The sequence below is a fragment of the Peromyscus maniculatus genome, chromosome 1, assembly GCF_049852395.1.
Source record: "Peromyscus maniculatus bairdii isolate BWxNUB_F1_BW_parent chromosome 1, HU_Pman_BW_mat_3.1, whole genome shotgun sequence".
In the NCBI taxonomy this organism is placed as follows: Eukaryota; Metazoa; Chordata; class Mammalia; order Rodentia; family Cricetidae; genus Peromyscus; species Peromyscus maniculatus.
In genome coordinates, this window is record NC_134852.1 from 51,436,830 (window position 1) to 51,451,075 (window position 14,246).

A 14,246-nucleotide genomic window follows, 5' to 3' on the forward strand; every position below is an offset into this window, starting at 1 on the left:
TTGGCAGCTGGCAGAGCAGAGAAATGGGCTCTCTTTAAAGAATCCACTCATGTTGACAATGATGATGAATTATCACTGCCAAGTGCAAGGCTCTGGGTTCAGTTCCCAGTACCAAACCAAACCGAAACAAGGACCTGGACCTGTGAGAAGATGGCCCAGCAGGGGGAGGGGCTTGTGCTGCCAAGCCTGGTGACTGGTGTTTGATCCCCAGGACTCATGATGGAAGGAGAGAACCAACTCCGTTCTTTGAGATGTCCTCTGACCTCCATATGCACACCATGACTTAAACGTGCACACAGGCATGTGCGCGCATACACACGCACACACAGAAATAAAATGTAATAAAATTTAAAATAATTTTAAGATTAAGTATCGTACTAGGTATGCAGCAATGGACGGGGAGGGTCATATCACCCTCATGAGACCCTCCCCAAGATTTAAGTCCCCACTCCCTCCCGCCTGCCCTTCTGGTGCTGGTACTGGAGAAGAAGTGGGAAACTGACTGAGAATGAACTTTTTTGGGGTGCAGCAACTCTGAGTTGCCCACGCTCCTGTTAGTAACCCTAATAAAAGTATTTTCTGGCTGGGCTGGGCTGGGCTGGGCTGGGCTGGGCCGGGCTGGGCTGGAGGGAAACTTTCCTTGGCCCGTCATCTCCCTTCCTGTTTGGGGTGGACAAACAAACATTTCTTTCAGCTCTCCCCAGGAAAATCACAAGACGCAAGCAGCTGAACACACCAGGCCTCGTCACACCTGTGACCTTGAACCTGACGGCCAACTTACCCACACTCCCCCAATCCACTCGTCCCCTCTCCCGACTCCAGGACACCCTGTCACTGGGCCTAAATCCCTGCACCAATGCTTTCTTTTCGACATCTTTGGTCCTCAAGAGGCTACCCCTGACCATCAGCATCATGGGAAGCTGTGGAGATGCACAGCAGTGGGGCCTACCCTGACTGTCCTTCTGGTAAGTGTCAGCCAGTCCTAAGACAGCCACAGATCTGAGTCTGTGTCCTAGTTACTTGTCTATCTTGTAATAAGACACCATGACCACGGCAACTTATAAAAAACATTTTATTTGTGGCCTACAGTTCCGGAGGGCCAGAGTTCTTGACCATCATGGTGGGGAGTGCTGTGGGATGTTCTGTATGGCAAATGTGTTAATAAATAAAACACTGATTGGCCAGTAGCCAGACGGGAAGTATAGGCGGGACGAACAGAGAGGAGAATGGAGGGAACAGGAAGGGGAAGGAGGAGCCTGCCTGGAGCCACCGCCAGGACAAGGAAGATGTAAGGTACCAGTAAGCCACGAGCCACGTGGCAAAGTATAGATTAATAGAAATGGGCTGAATATAAGAGTAGAGCTAGACAATGATAGGCCTGAGCTAATGGCCAAGCAGTTTAAATAATATAAGCGTCTGTATGTTTATTTTATAAGAGGGCTAAGGAACTGCCAGGGCTTGGTGGGACCCGGAGAGAAAACTCCACTTACAGGGGAGCATGGCAGCCGTCAGGCAGGCATGGCCCTAGAGCAGCAGCTGAGTGCTTACATCCTGATCCAAAAGTAGGAGGTACAGAGAGCCAACTGGGGATGGCATGGTGTGTTTTAGTTTTCTTTTCCAAGGTTTGTTTTATTTGTGTGTGTGTGTGTGTGTGTGTGTGTGTGTGTGTGTGTGTGTGTGTGTGTGTGCGTGCATGCGCATATGAGCACGTGGCTGCAGAGGCCAGAGAGGGTGTTGGATCCCTTAGAGTTGAAGCTGCAGCCAGTCATGAGCCACCCGATGTGGGTGCTGGAAACCAAACTCCGGCTCCGTGCAAAAGCAATCACCTTCCCAGCATCTTGCTTTTCTTCTGAGTCTCACTGTGCAGCATAGGCTTGAGGGGGTGGGGGATGGTGGCGGTGCCAGAGCGGGATCCAAGACCTTGTGTATAACTAGGTAAGCAAGTGCTTTACCACTGAGCTACATTCCCCACCAAAAACTTTCTTGACAAGTTCCCCCTCCCCCATTTCCGTGCTCCTCAGTCCACATCCTGACTGACAGACACAAGTAAAGCCAGGCCAGGGCACGACATTCATCTAAGGAGGCAGGGTCACACCCCAAAGGCTCTAGGGGAGTACAGTGGTTTGCATGCAATGTCCCCATGCTTGGTCCCCAGTGGATAACAGTGTTTGGGTGCGTTTAGGAGGTATGGCATTGTTGGAGGAAGTATGTCACTGGGGGTAGGCTTTGAGGTTTCAAAAACTATGCCCTGTTTCTGGCATGTGGCCTTTGCTTCCTCTTTGCAATTTGAGATGTGAGGTCTCAGCTGCTGCCCAAGCCGCCATTCTGGCCCCTGTTGTCACGTCATGCTGTCCCCACCATTATGGACCCTAACCCTTTAGGACCCCGAGCCCCAAGTTCATCCTTGGCCATGGTGGGTTTTTTCTTTTTAAGATTTATTTATTTATTTATTATGTATACAGTGTTCTGCCTGCAGGCCAGAAGAGGGCACCAGATCTCATTATAGATGGCAGTGAGCCACCATGTGGTTGCTGGGAATTGAACTCAGAACCTCTGGAAGAGCAGCCAGTGCTCTTAACCACTGAGCCAGCTCTCCAGCCTGGTCATGGTGTTTTATTACAGCATAGAAAAGAAACTAAGATGGGGTGTCTCAGTCCCAGTCCCAGGAGTCTGGACAGACTCATCCTCTACATTTGATTGGTGGATTTATGCACGCCCACCTCAGTGCCTTGATGAGGGTGTGTGGTAAGGGGTACTTGCCCTGGATTTCACCGTGCCCACTGCGTCCTCCCACTTAGACTGTTCACTGGGTTGGCTTCCCTCATGAATGCTGGTGGGACTTCAGCCCTGTCTCCTTCAAGAACTCCAACTGAGCCGTTATCAGCCCTGCCCGCCTCGGGGGCTCTGCATTGCTTCCCACCCTACTGGCTCCTCCTACAGACAAAATCTCCCAGAACATCCTTGGCAGTCCCTCAACTTCTGCCCGGCAAGAGAAAGAGTCCCGAGGAAACCCAAACATCAGTTCACAATGTCCCGGCAGCTTTGATTGGCTCCTTCTTGAATCTGTCCTGTAGCCTGGGAACAGGATTCTCCAATTGGTGTCTGCCTGACCCAGGCTTGGCCCCTGGGGGCATGGCCTGGCAGAGGCTGGGATGAGGTTAGTGGTGGCAATAGGTACTGGCCAGTGCCCAAAGGACAAATGTCCACTTCCCGTGTCCTCGTCTTGCTGCCAGGCAATCTTTGTCAACAGCATTAAGCAGTTTCAGCAGTCACTGTGATCATGATTTTCAGTTCCAAGGACCAAAGCCAGGGCCTTGTGCATGTAAGAGAAGACCTCTACCACTGAGCCACACCCCAGACCCTCACTGGGGGATTCTAGGTAGGGGCTCTACCACTGAGCCACACCCCAGCTCTTCACTGGGGGATTCTAGGCAGGGGCTCCACCACTGAGCCACACCCTAGCCCCTCACTGGAGGATTCTAAGCAGGGGCTCTACCACTGAGTCACACCCCAGTCCCTCACTGGGGGATTCTAGGCAGGGGCTCTACCACTGAGCCACACCCCAGCCCCTCACTGGGGGATTCTAGGCAGGGGCTCTACCACTGAGCCACACCCCAGCTCTTCACTGGGGGATTCTAGGCAGGGGCTCTACCACTGAGCCACACCCCAGCCCCTCACTGGGGGATTCTAGGCAGAGGCTCAACCACTGAGCCACACCCCAGCTCTTCACTGGGAGATTCTAAGCAGGTGCTTTCCACTAAGCTACATGCCTAACCTTTTTGTGTTTTTTTTTTCTATTTTGAGACCAGACTTGCTAAGTGGTCCCTGCTGGGCATGAACTTCCCATGCTCTCTCCTTAACCTCCAGTGTAGTGGAGATTGCATGTCCACATTGCTAGGACCGGCTCTGCTGTTGTCTTTTTTTCTTTTTTCTTTTTTTTTTTTGGCAGGGTCCCAAACTATGCAGCTCAGACTTGCCTTGATCTTATATCCTCCTGGCTCAGCCTATCCCAAGTCCTGGGATTGCAGTTCATTCCATTCTCCTTCAAGGTAAGGAATGTCTCCACTTGCCTGTGCAGCGTTGAGGAAAACCCAGATCCCAAAGCCAAGCTGCCTGGATGAGAACCCAGCTCCACCACTTTCTGTGCGCCCCTGGGAAAGTTGCTGAACACTTCTGTGCTCTGTACCCTTTAAAATAAAAAAATAAAACAAAATAAAAACAAAAATGTCAAGAGTGAGGCTGTCACGCCCACCTGTGCAGTCGTGAGAGTCGACCAATGAAGGGCCACACAGCCTGTCAATCAAGGGCTCACTGTGGGTGGGACTGACACTGGGGGAAAGAGCAGACACTGAGACACAGGTCCAAGCCAGGCGCGCCTGCGCACTCATGTCTCTACCACTAGAAGGGGGACAGGAAACACAGCACTGCCCACAGTTTAATCCTGCCACATCAGATGCAGCTGCCAGCCACAGTAACTCTAAACAGTGGCAGCCTGGGGTGGCGGCCAAGGCCTGTTAGCCTAGCACTCAGAAGGCTGAGGCAGGAGGATTGTGAGTTCACTCCAGTCTGGGCTTACCTCAAGGAAACAAACAAAAATTGAGTGTGAAATAGCTCCAGGAAATGTGAGGTTTCTCAGCCCCTAAAGACACAGGGCCTGCCCTGGCTACTGGGGGCTGGTGGCCACGGTGCTGGGTGGCACACACTGGGAGACCTGCCCAGGTGGCTGAGCCGAGATCTGAAGCCAAACAGGCAGGCTGCAAAACCTAAGATCTAACGAACGGCCACTCCCGCTGAGACAGGATAAAAACTGTTCGGGACTTTGGCCCGAGGTTCGGAACTGTTTCCAACAGGGCACAGGGAGCTGCAGCGGCTGGCAGTGAGGGCTGGCCAGGACAGAGGCCTGGAGGTGGCCCTGCTGAGACCCTGTGGTCTCCCAGCTGCTGGCAGGCCACTAGACATGTGGAGTCTTTCAGGGACAGGCCCCATGGGAAGCAGCTCACGGAGGTCCTGTTTGTTTCTTTTCTTCTCATTTAGTTGTGATGATAGGTTATTTACTTTTTTGCTTGTTTATTTTTGCAGCCCTGAGGGCAGAATGCAGACCTCCTGCACGCTAGGCAAGGGAGCCACTGCTGAGCCGCACCCCAGCCCTGGAGAGCTAACAAACAGCTTCAGGCCCTTCTCAGTGCGCCTGGCACAAGAACCCCGTGGCCACCATCACCACCATCTCCATCATTACCATCACCACTACCACAGCCATCACAACCTCCACCACCATCACCATCGTCACCCCGTACATCCATCATCATCACCATCACATGGCCACCACATCTTCACAGCAGTCCCTCTCTGCTCCTTTGGTACCCTTCTGGTAGGCAATGCCTCCAGCAGAGCAATGCTCAGTCAGGCAGCCCAGCTGTCTTCCTCTAGCACCAGCCCGCTCTTCCCACAGCCGCTGTCGGCTCTGAGACTCGTGTCCCAGCTCCGGTGCACACACTGCCCTTTGGCAGCTGCCTGGCACCCTGTCCAGAGGGCTGTCAGTGTGACTTGTGTTTTGTGCTCAGGGCCGCTGTCCGAGTGGCTCAGTCCAGCATGGCTGCCCCACGTGAACAAATGCACGTGTCCAGAGACGCCCTCTGGCAGAGTATGTGAGCCCCCCCCCCCCGTTGCTGTGGACGCTCCACCTGCACTGAGCTGCCCCCCATCCTCTGGTGGGTATGGGACTCCCAGGGGCACCTTCTGGCGCCACCCACTCTCTCCCAGCGCCTGTCACACAACCGGGTGCTCCCATCCCACCGCACTGGCAAGAGGACGCTTGAGTTCCCGGCCCCTACAGGGCTGTCTTTGTCTTACGGTTCCTCTTGCTTGCTGTGCTTTAAGGAAGAACAGGTCCAAATGCTCCGTGGTTCTTATGTCCAGGCTGGTGGAACCCCGACTGACTGAGGACCCCTGACCTGGCTGGAGCAAGCACTCACAATGTCCAGAGACTCTCGTACTGACCGAAGCCCAAATCACCACACAACGGCTCAGACTCAGTGAAAAACCATACATACTGTGTCTCCCAGTGAAAGCGCAGACACTGTGGGTCCACAGAACCCCTTCATACACCAGTTTGGTTGTCTGGGGTACAAATAACTGCAAACATCATTAAAACAAAACCAAAATGAGTCAGATTTTTCGATTATGTAGCTAATATTTCCAGGTTACAGGAACTGACCGAGATACTAATTTGGTTTCTTGGCTTTTCTCCTGGTCTGGGGTCTTCTGTAATATTAGGTTTGTTCTCAAGTTGACTTTTCTTTTTGAGGGGATGTGAGGAAAATCCCAGGCTGGGCCGTGGGTGGGTGCCACAGCATCCTCAGGTTGGGTTTTCTTATGGTGGGAAAACGCCCAGCCCTTTGTACGGCCTAAATTCTAATTTTTTTCCACTTTAGTTATGTGAGCAAATCCCTGTGACCAGGAGGTCACCTCAACTCTACCTCATCGGAAGGTGGGGGCAACCCCTCCCCAGCTTCACTGCCGCTCATAGCAAGGAGAGGGACATAGAAAGCCCCAGACACTGCAGTGTCTTCCTCTTCCAAAAACCAGTATTTCTTGTTGCAGTCTTCAAAGAATGTGACCGCCCTGGTAATCCTCTCTGAGACCTGGGACTTTTGTCCAAGACCCACAGGGCTGGACATGTTCCTCCCCCACCCCCCGGGGCCATGCCCACAAGGGTTCCTTTGTTGACTGTTGAAAACCCCACCGCTCCACCCCGCCACTCTCCCCTTCCAGGAAGGGAACCAGCTTCCAGAATTAGTCACGCTGTCTGTATCCCACACAACAGCCCCATTGAAGCCAAAAGGGCAGCCCTGCGGGGGACTGGCTATTATTATCCCAGATGCCACAAGGGGAAACTGAGGAGCAGAGTGAGAGCTGTGCCCACCTGAGGTCACATGACGAGAAAGTGTCAGCGCAGGGATCTGACCCCAGGTACCTGGCTGTGAGTTCTTTCCCCCTCCACCTACATAGGCTTCTGTATTCTCTCGGTGGTACCTGCCTTCAGGAAGACGGGTCTGGGACACCGGAGCTCACGAGTGTGGCTCTCACTCAGCTGCCCAGGAAATCATCTCTGAGCTGTTGTCAGGCGCCCGTGCTCTGTATGGGGCAGGTGGAGGCATATGAGCCAGCCAAGTTCCTTCCTCAGCCCCTTCCAGAGAGGAGAGAGACACAACTAATACCCAGATACTAAACCGTGTGCCAGGAAGTGATGTCAGGCAGAAAGTGGACTTTAAGGGGCTTGGGGGAGATGACTCAATTATGGGGACCGGAGTTTCATCCTCAGCACCCACATTTTTTAAACGGGGGCTAGAGAGATTGCTCAGTGGTTGACAACACATTATAGCTTTTGCAGAGGACCCAGCAGGCGACTCACATAGCTCTAACTCCAGCTCCTGGGGATCCGAGACCTCTGGCCTCCATGGGCACTCGCATTCTCTCTCTCTCTCTCTCTCTCTCTCTCTCTCTCTCTCTCTCTCTCTCTCTCTCTCACACACACACACACACACACACACACACACACAGAGGCACACATACACATATTAAGCATGCCTAGTACTCTGGAGGCAGAGGCAGGAGGGTCTCTGTGAGTCCAGGCCAGCAAGGTCTACATAGTGAGACTCTGTCTAAAACAAAACAGGAGCTGGTGGCTCAGTGGTTAGAACACTAGTTGTTCTTAATAGCCTGTCCAGAGGACCCAGGTTCAGTTCCCAGCACTCACATGGTGGCTCATAGCCATCTGTAACTCCAGTTCAGAGGATCTTATGGCCTCTTCTGGTCTCTTTGGGCACTGCATACACATGGTGCACAGACATGTATGCAAGCAAAATACCCACACACACACAAAGAAAAAAAAATCTCAAAATAAATTAAAAAACAGCGACAGCAACAAAACAAAATAAAATAAATCTTCAAAACAGAAAAAGCTAAACATGCTATTGTTACAGTCTAGGAATCCTAGTTGGGTTTGTTTTCTCTGCCAGTTAAAGAATTAAAAGGCACAAAAACCATCTCAAGTGCCACAGTCAGCAGTGGAGAAACTGTGAACCGTGCAGACAGCACCAGACAGGCCTGGCAGTTGAAGAAAGACTTTTATTAGGATGAGCAGCAGGCACACAGAAAGACAGACAGACAGACAGACAGACACAGAGCACTTCTCCTTGAGGCCTAAGTCTGAAGGGTCTTCCTCACCTAACTTAGGGTTAGAGGGTTTGAAGAAAGACAGGCTGGCTGATTGGCTCACAGTTGCTCAAACTGTCCAGATCTGGCCTTGACCTTGGTGAGCCAGTCCACCACTAGGGCTATTGGCAGGAGAAAAGGAAGCCCGCCAGACCTTTAGCTGCCAGCTTTTGTCTCAGGTCAGGAGAAGGGAGAGAAGTCAGCCATCTTCCTCTGTCTGCCTCCCAGGGAGTGTGTGCATCTTCTACTCCCTCAGCGTGTGTCTGCAATCTGAACTGGGGAGAAGAGGCAAGAGGGCCCCTGGAGCTCACTGGTCAGCCAGTCTAGAATCTGCGAGCTCAAAATCCAAAGTTAAGTTACTGAGGAAGACAGCCAGTGTTGACCTCTGAGCACCATGCGCGTGCACGTGCACACACACACACACACACACACACACACACACACACACACACACACACACTGTGACTTTAAATTGAGTGGTCTCCTTGGGAGTACCTGAGTGGAGTCCAGGAGGATGAAGATGAGGGAGGGATGGACTGAGCGCACTGTTAGGAAAGATGCTTCATGGATGTGCAAAGGCCAGGGGACCTGGGTGGCTGGCGTGCGGAAGGGACAGCAGAGAGGCCTGACACAGAGCTGAGTTGGTGACTCATGAATCCAGAGGTGATAAGGGGTCAGATGGAGGACTTACACGTGGTGACACTGAACCCTGGCTTTTAGCTGGAAGGAGATGCCTGGGGACAGGGCCGTGGGATCTGACTCAGCCATTCTGGCTTCCTCTGGCTGCAGTTGAGGACAGAATACAGGCACTGCAGATGGGGCAGGAGACCAGGCAGAGGCTGTTGTGACTCTGGGGTTGCGGGTAGAAGCTGGGTCTGAGTGAGGACAGTGGGACTGCTTCCGGATCACTCTCCGGGGAGGATGCTCTTCTCTACTCCGACTCTGTCTGTCCTGGGGGTCGGGGTGGCTTCAGTGGGACTCGGCTGTCCTTTGTCATTCACTGCACACACACACACACACACACACACACATATACACATACACACACACACACTACCTGGGTCTGACCCTTCATGGTGTGACTTGGCCCTAAGTCACAAGTCACTAAGCCAGTCACAGCTAGCCCGGGAGCCAGAGGCACTGGGATAATGCCTTGAAAATGCCAAGATAGTCAACCACAACAGGGTGTGCCTGGCTCAGGCACGCTCAGAGCTCAGGATTGGCTTCTGGGATCAGGGCAAGGAGGCTCAGAGCCACTGAGGATGCGGAGACGGGGCCAGGCTGCCAGCAGGGAGCAGGAGTGCCAGCCAAGCCCCGAGATCTGCACACTCACGGTCCGCACAGCCTCAGGCCTGGCCACATACGCAAGGGGTTAAGTTAGGACAGGGTGTTGGTTGCCAGGGGTCACCGGCTGGAAACTGATCCCTGAACAAAGACTACGAGGCACAAGAACAAAGGCTTTTATCTAAGGGGAAATCAATATGTTATTTAATATATAAAAAGATATTACTATGTAGATCACACATAAATATGATTTCTTACCTTCAACTAAACTCTTAACTTTTAGGTTACTCTATTTTTCCTTTTTAAATGTATTGTGTGTGTGTGTGTGTGTGTCCGTGTCCTGTGGAGGTCAGAGGACAACTGTCAGGAGTCACTTCTGTCTTTCTTACCACCATGTGGAGCCAGGGTTGACTCTGGTTTTCAGGTTTGGCGGCAAGTCCTTTGCCCCTGGGAGCCATCTTACTGGCCCACGGTCATTCCAGCCCACATGTCTCCGTTCTTTCCACACAGTGTGTTAGTCTTGTGATTAATATTGTTTTGTGCTAAGGATGGGCCTCCTCCTCTTCCTCCTCCCAAAAGACCAATAACAAAGACTCTCCTGATGAGGACACGGCCCTGTTCAGCAGAAAACAGCTGGGGCAACAGCTGCATCCCCTTCTCCCACCCGACAGAAATGAGCGAACACAGCCGGGCCACACCACTTCAGAAAGCTCCCTGTTGCTTACACAGTGACAATCCCCAAAACCAAAGCAACTGGTTTTTATGCATCCTTTTCTCTCTCTCTCTCTCTTTTTTGGAGATGGTTCTCACTATGCAGCCCTGACTATCCTGAAATTGCTGTGTAGACCAGGCTGGCCTCAAACTCACAGAGATCCGCCTGCCTTCACCTCCTGAGTGCTGGGACTAAAAGTGTATATCACCACACCTGTCCTCATTTTTTCTAAATTCTTGCCCTTTCTGCCCCGTGGGTCCTGGGTAATGGTTGGCCCTGAGAGGTGCTTATCAGTCACGTGGAGTTCTTTAATTCACCATACACCCCATTTCTCTGCCTACACCCAGCAATGGCCAACCGAGGGCTTGAAAAGACAAATCTCTGGTTCTCTTCTCCCACTCTGCTCTTTATCCCCAGCCTGTAGGTGGGCAGCAGGCTTTGGTGTTTACACCACTGACCCCTCCTCTTAGGGTGGCCTCAAGAAAGTCTGCTGCAGTCCAGCCCCTCCCTTTGTCTGTCCTTCTGGCTTTACAGGAAGACTGGGTTGTTCACGTGTTTATATATTTGGGGTGTGCCACAACGCACATGCAGAGGGCAGATGTTGTTGGTTGTTCTTGCTCTTTTACTCTTTTGACTTTTATTCTTTTGGGGGGCCCGCCACCCAGCTCCCAAGTAAACCACACACAGAGTCTTATTGTTTATAAAGCCCAGCCTTAGCTTGGTTTGTTTCTTGCCAGCTTTTCTTAACCTAAATTAGCCCGTCTACCTTTTGCCTCTGAGCTTTTACCATTTTCTTATTTCTGGATATCTTCCTTTCGTATTCCGTTGCTGGTTGTGTGGCTGGGTGGCTGGCCCCTGTGTCCTCTTCCTTCTCATTTCTTCTTTTCTTCCCAGATTTCTCCTCCTATTTACCCTCTCTGCCTGCCGGCCCCGCCCATCCCTCTCCTGCCTTGCTATTGGCTGTTCAGCTCTTTATTAAACCAATCAGGTGTTTTAGACAGGCAAAGTGACACAACTTCACAGAGTTAAACAAATGCAACATAAAAGAATGCAACACATCTTTGCATCATTAAACAAATGTTCCATGGCATGAACAAAGGTAACACATCGTAAAATAATATTCTCCAACAGCCAGAGGACAACTTGCAGGAACCTGTCCTCATCCTCCACCATGTAGAGCCTAGGAATCAAACTCAGGTCATCAGGCTTGGCAGCAAGCACCTTTACTCACAGAACCATCTCGTCTGTCCTTTTTTGTTTTTGAGACAGGGTCTTGATATGTAGCACAGGCTGGCCTTGAACTCATGATCCTCTGCAGGTCATGTCCAGCCCCAGGCATTTTGTCGGTTAATTTGCCAAAGCCTTTGGGAGTAGGAGGAAGCCCATATTATTTCCTTCTTTCTCTTTACTGTGGACAGGTGTGCCCTGGTTTCTAGGGCTCCAGAGACATCTTGTGGGGGCCTTGGCTGCACAGACATCCCCAAAGATGTCCTTGTCTAAAGTCAAGAGTCAGTCTCCATCTACAGTAATCCTCAATGAGAACCAAGGACAGATGGACCTGGGTCACCCTGGGGAGACAAACCTCACTAACTGCTACTGACAGGTGATGATGCCCAGTTAGACTAGGCCTTCCAGGAGAAGCAGGAAATATAGCTCACTGTGCTGAAATAGCCTGGTCTTTAAATGTTACCATCTGTCTTCCTCCATTTTCTGCCGTCCTAACAGAATAGCTGCGCAGAGTCACTTAGAATTAACTGGTCTGTGTTTGGCTCATGGTTCTGGAGGCTGGGAAGTTCAAAGGGTGTGGGGCTGGCCCCTGGTGAGGGCTTTCTGGTCTCATCACCCCACGGCAGAAGACAGAAGAGCGAGTGAGGGCAAGAAGAAGCATGCGGCTTGCTCTTAGAACAGTCCACTAGCGAGAACTAACCCACACCCACGGCAACATATTAAGCCATCCATCAGATCTAAAGCCCCGCCTCTCAACTTCCTTCCGCTGGAATCAAATTCCCAACAGACCAAAGCTCCAGCCACACTAGCTACTGTTACTTTTTTTGGTAACACTGTGTGAAGTAAAGGAAACTTACAGTGGTTGGATTCAGACCAGGGGTCTCCAGGTTGCCAGGATCAAGGGTGAAGGAACGAGCTGGGCACTTAAAGGGGAAGAGATCCCAAGAGGAGAGAATTGCTGTTGGGAAAGCAGGCGCCCAAGGTGGGGCAGGGGGCAAACTCCCCCGGAGCATTCTGGGATTAGTAGCAATTACTGGGATGATTGACAGTTGGGGTGGGCTGAGTGTATCTCTCAGTGTATCTGGTGCCCTCAGCTGGAGAGCTCACACTGGAAGCCCCAGGGCCGCATTCAACCACAAGATACATTTGTTTGGTCTACAACCTGTTAAGCACTAGCAGGTGTGTTAACTGCACACCTGTAGTCCCAGCAGAGGCAAGAGGATCATGAGTTCAAGACCAGCCTGGGTTACACTGTAAGCACCTGTCTCAGAAACAAAACACAAAATAAAAAAAAAAAAAAGAAAGAAAGAAAAAAGAAAAAGAAAAAAAGTTAAGTCAGCTTCTTGGGAAATCTAGAAAGGTCATCATAAAAAAAAATACACTTTTAAGGGGCTGGAGAGGTGGCTCAGCAGTTAAGTTCACTGTTCTTCTAGAGGACCCAGGTTCAGTTCCTAGCACCCACCTGGTGGCTCACAGCCATTTGTAACTCCATTCCAGGAGTCCAAGACCTCTTCTGACTTCTGTGGGCACTGCACACATATGACTCACATACATACACACAGGCAAAACATCCATACACAAAACACGTGTTAAAAATACACTCTTAGGGGGCTGGAGAGATGGCTCAGAGGTTAAGAGCACTGCCTGCTCTTCCAGAGGTCCTGAGTTCAATTCCCAGCAACCACATGGTGGCTCACAACCATCTGTAATGAGATATGGTGCCCTCTTCTGGCCTGCAGTCATACATGCTGTATACATAATAAATAAATAAATCTTTAAAAAATACACTCTTAGGGGCTAGAGAGGTGGTTCCGATGGTAAGCATGCTCGCAAGGTAAGCATGCTCACACAGCACAACAACCTGAACTCTCCCTTCCTTGTGTTCTTAGACTCAAAAATAAAAGAATTTTAAAGCAGACTCAAAAGGAAGTGTCCTATTAGGGTTTTGTTTGTTTGTTTGTTTGTTTTTGTTTTTGCTGTAAAGAGATAACATTTAATTGGGGGCTGGCTTAGAGTCAGAGGTTCAGTCCATTATCATCATGGTGGGAAGGATGGTGGCATGCAGGTAGGCATGGTGCTGGAGAGGGGCTGAGAATTCTACATCTGGATCCACAGGCAGCAGGAAGTGAACTGTCTTGAGCATCTGAGACCTCAAAGCTCACCCCCTAGTGACACACTTCCTCCAACAAAGCCACACCCACTCCAACAAGACCACATCTCCTAATAGCGCCTCTCCCTCTGGGCCCGAGGGGGCCATTTTTATTCAAACCACCACGGGAAGTTCGAGGGCAATTTTATCAGAGGTTAAGCAGCAAACATCAGGCCAGCAAGCTGTTGATCTCAGCAGCTGCCCAAGGAAGGAGATGGAGAAGAGGGAGAGACAGTCACCTCTTTGGGAATGGAGGTCTACAAGCACCTACATGGTAGAAGAGGTGGGGGCGCTTCAGAGAAACAGTGAAAAACCCTGAGTGCCGGGGAAAGCATGCTTAGGATTTTTGTCAGGTACGTGAAAGAAAAAGATAGTAAGGAAAGAAAGAAAACATTCTCTGGGGGAGGGGGAGCTCAGAAAAATTGTTAGGCTACAGTGTTATAGGATAAAAGACTTTCAAGCATCTGTACCAGGGAGGGGCTTTGGTGAAGGATAAATACATTATGGCATTAAGGGGTAATTATTCCTCCCATCTCCTTAGCATGGGTTTAGTGAAATCCTCTTTTTTGAGGGATGATCTGGCCAGGTGGTTGACAGGCCCAGTTGGATTAACTCTTAAGGGAAGTGTCCCAATTAACTTTAACTGTCAACTCGACTGCA

General features: G+C 51.0%; 1 long non-coding RNA gene across 1 annotated transcript; it reads right to left on the reverse strand.

The window, feature by feature from the left end:
* Positions 1-1,621: 1,621 nt before the first annotated feature.
* Positions 1,622-12,585, reverse strand: LOC143269185 (uncharacterized). The gene is made up of 2 exons (XR_013045581.1): positions 12,295-12,585; positions 1,622-11,572 (listed from the first exon to the last, which is right to left on the reverse strand). It is a non-coding gene; the product is annotated as an uncharacterized LOC143269185 (long non-coding RNA).
* Positions 12,586-14,246: the final 1,661 nt, after the last annotated feature.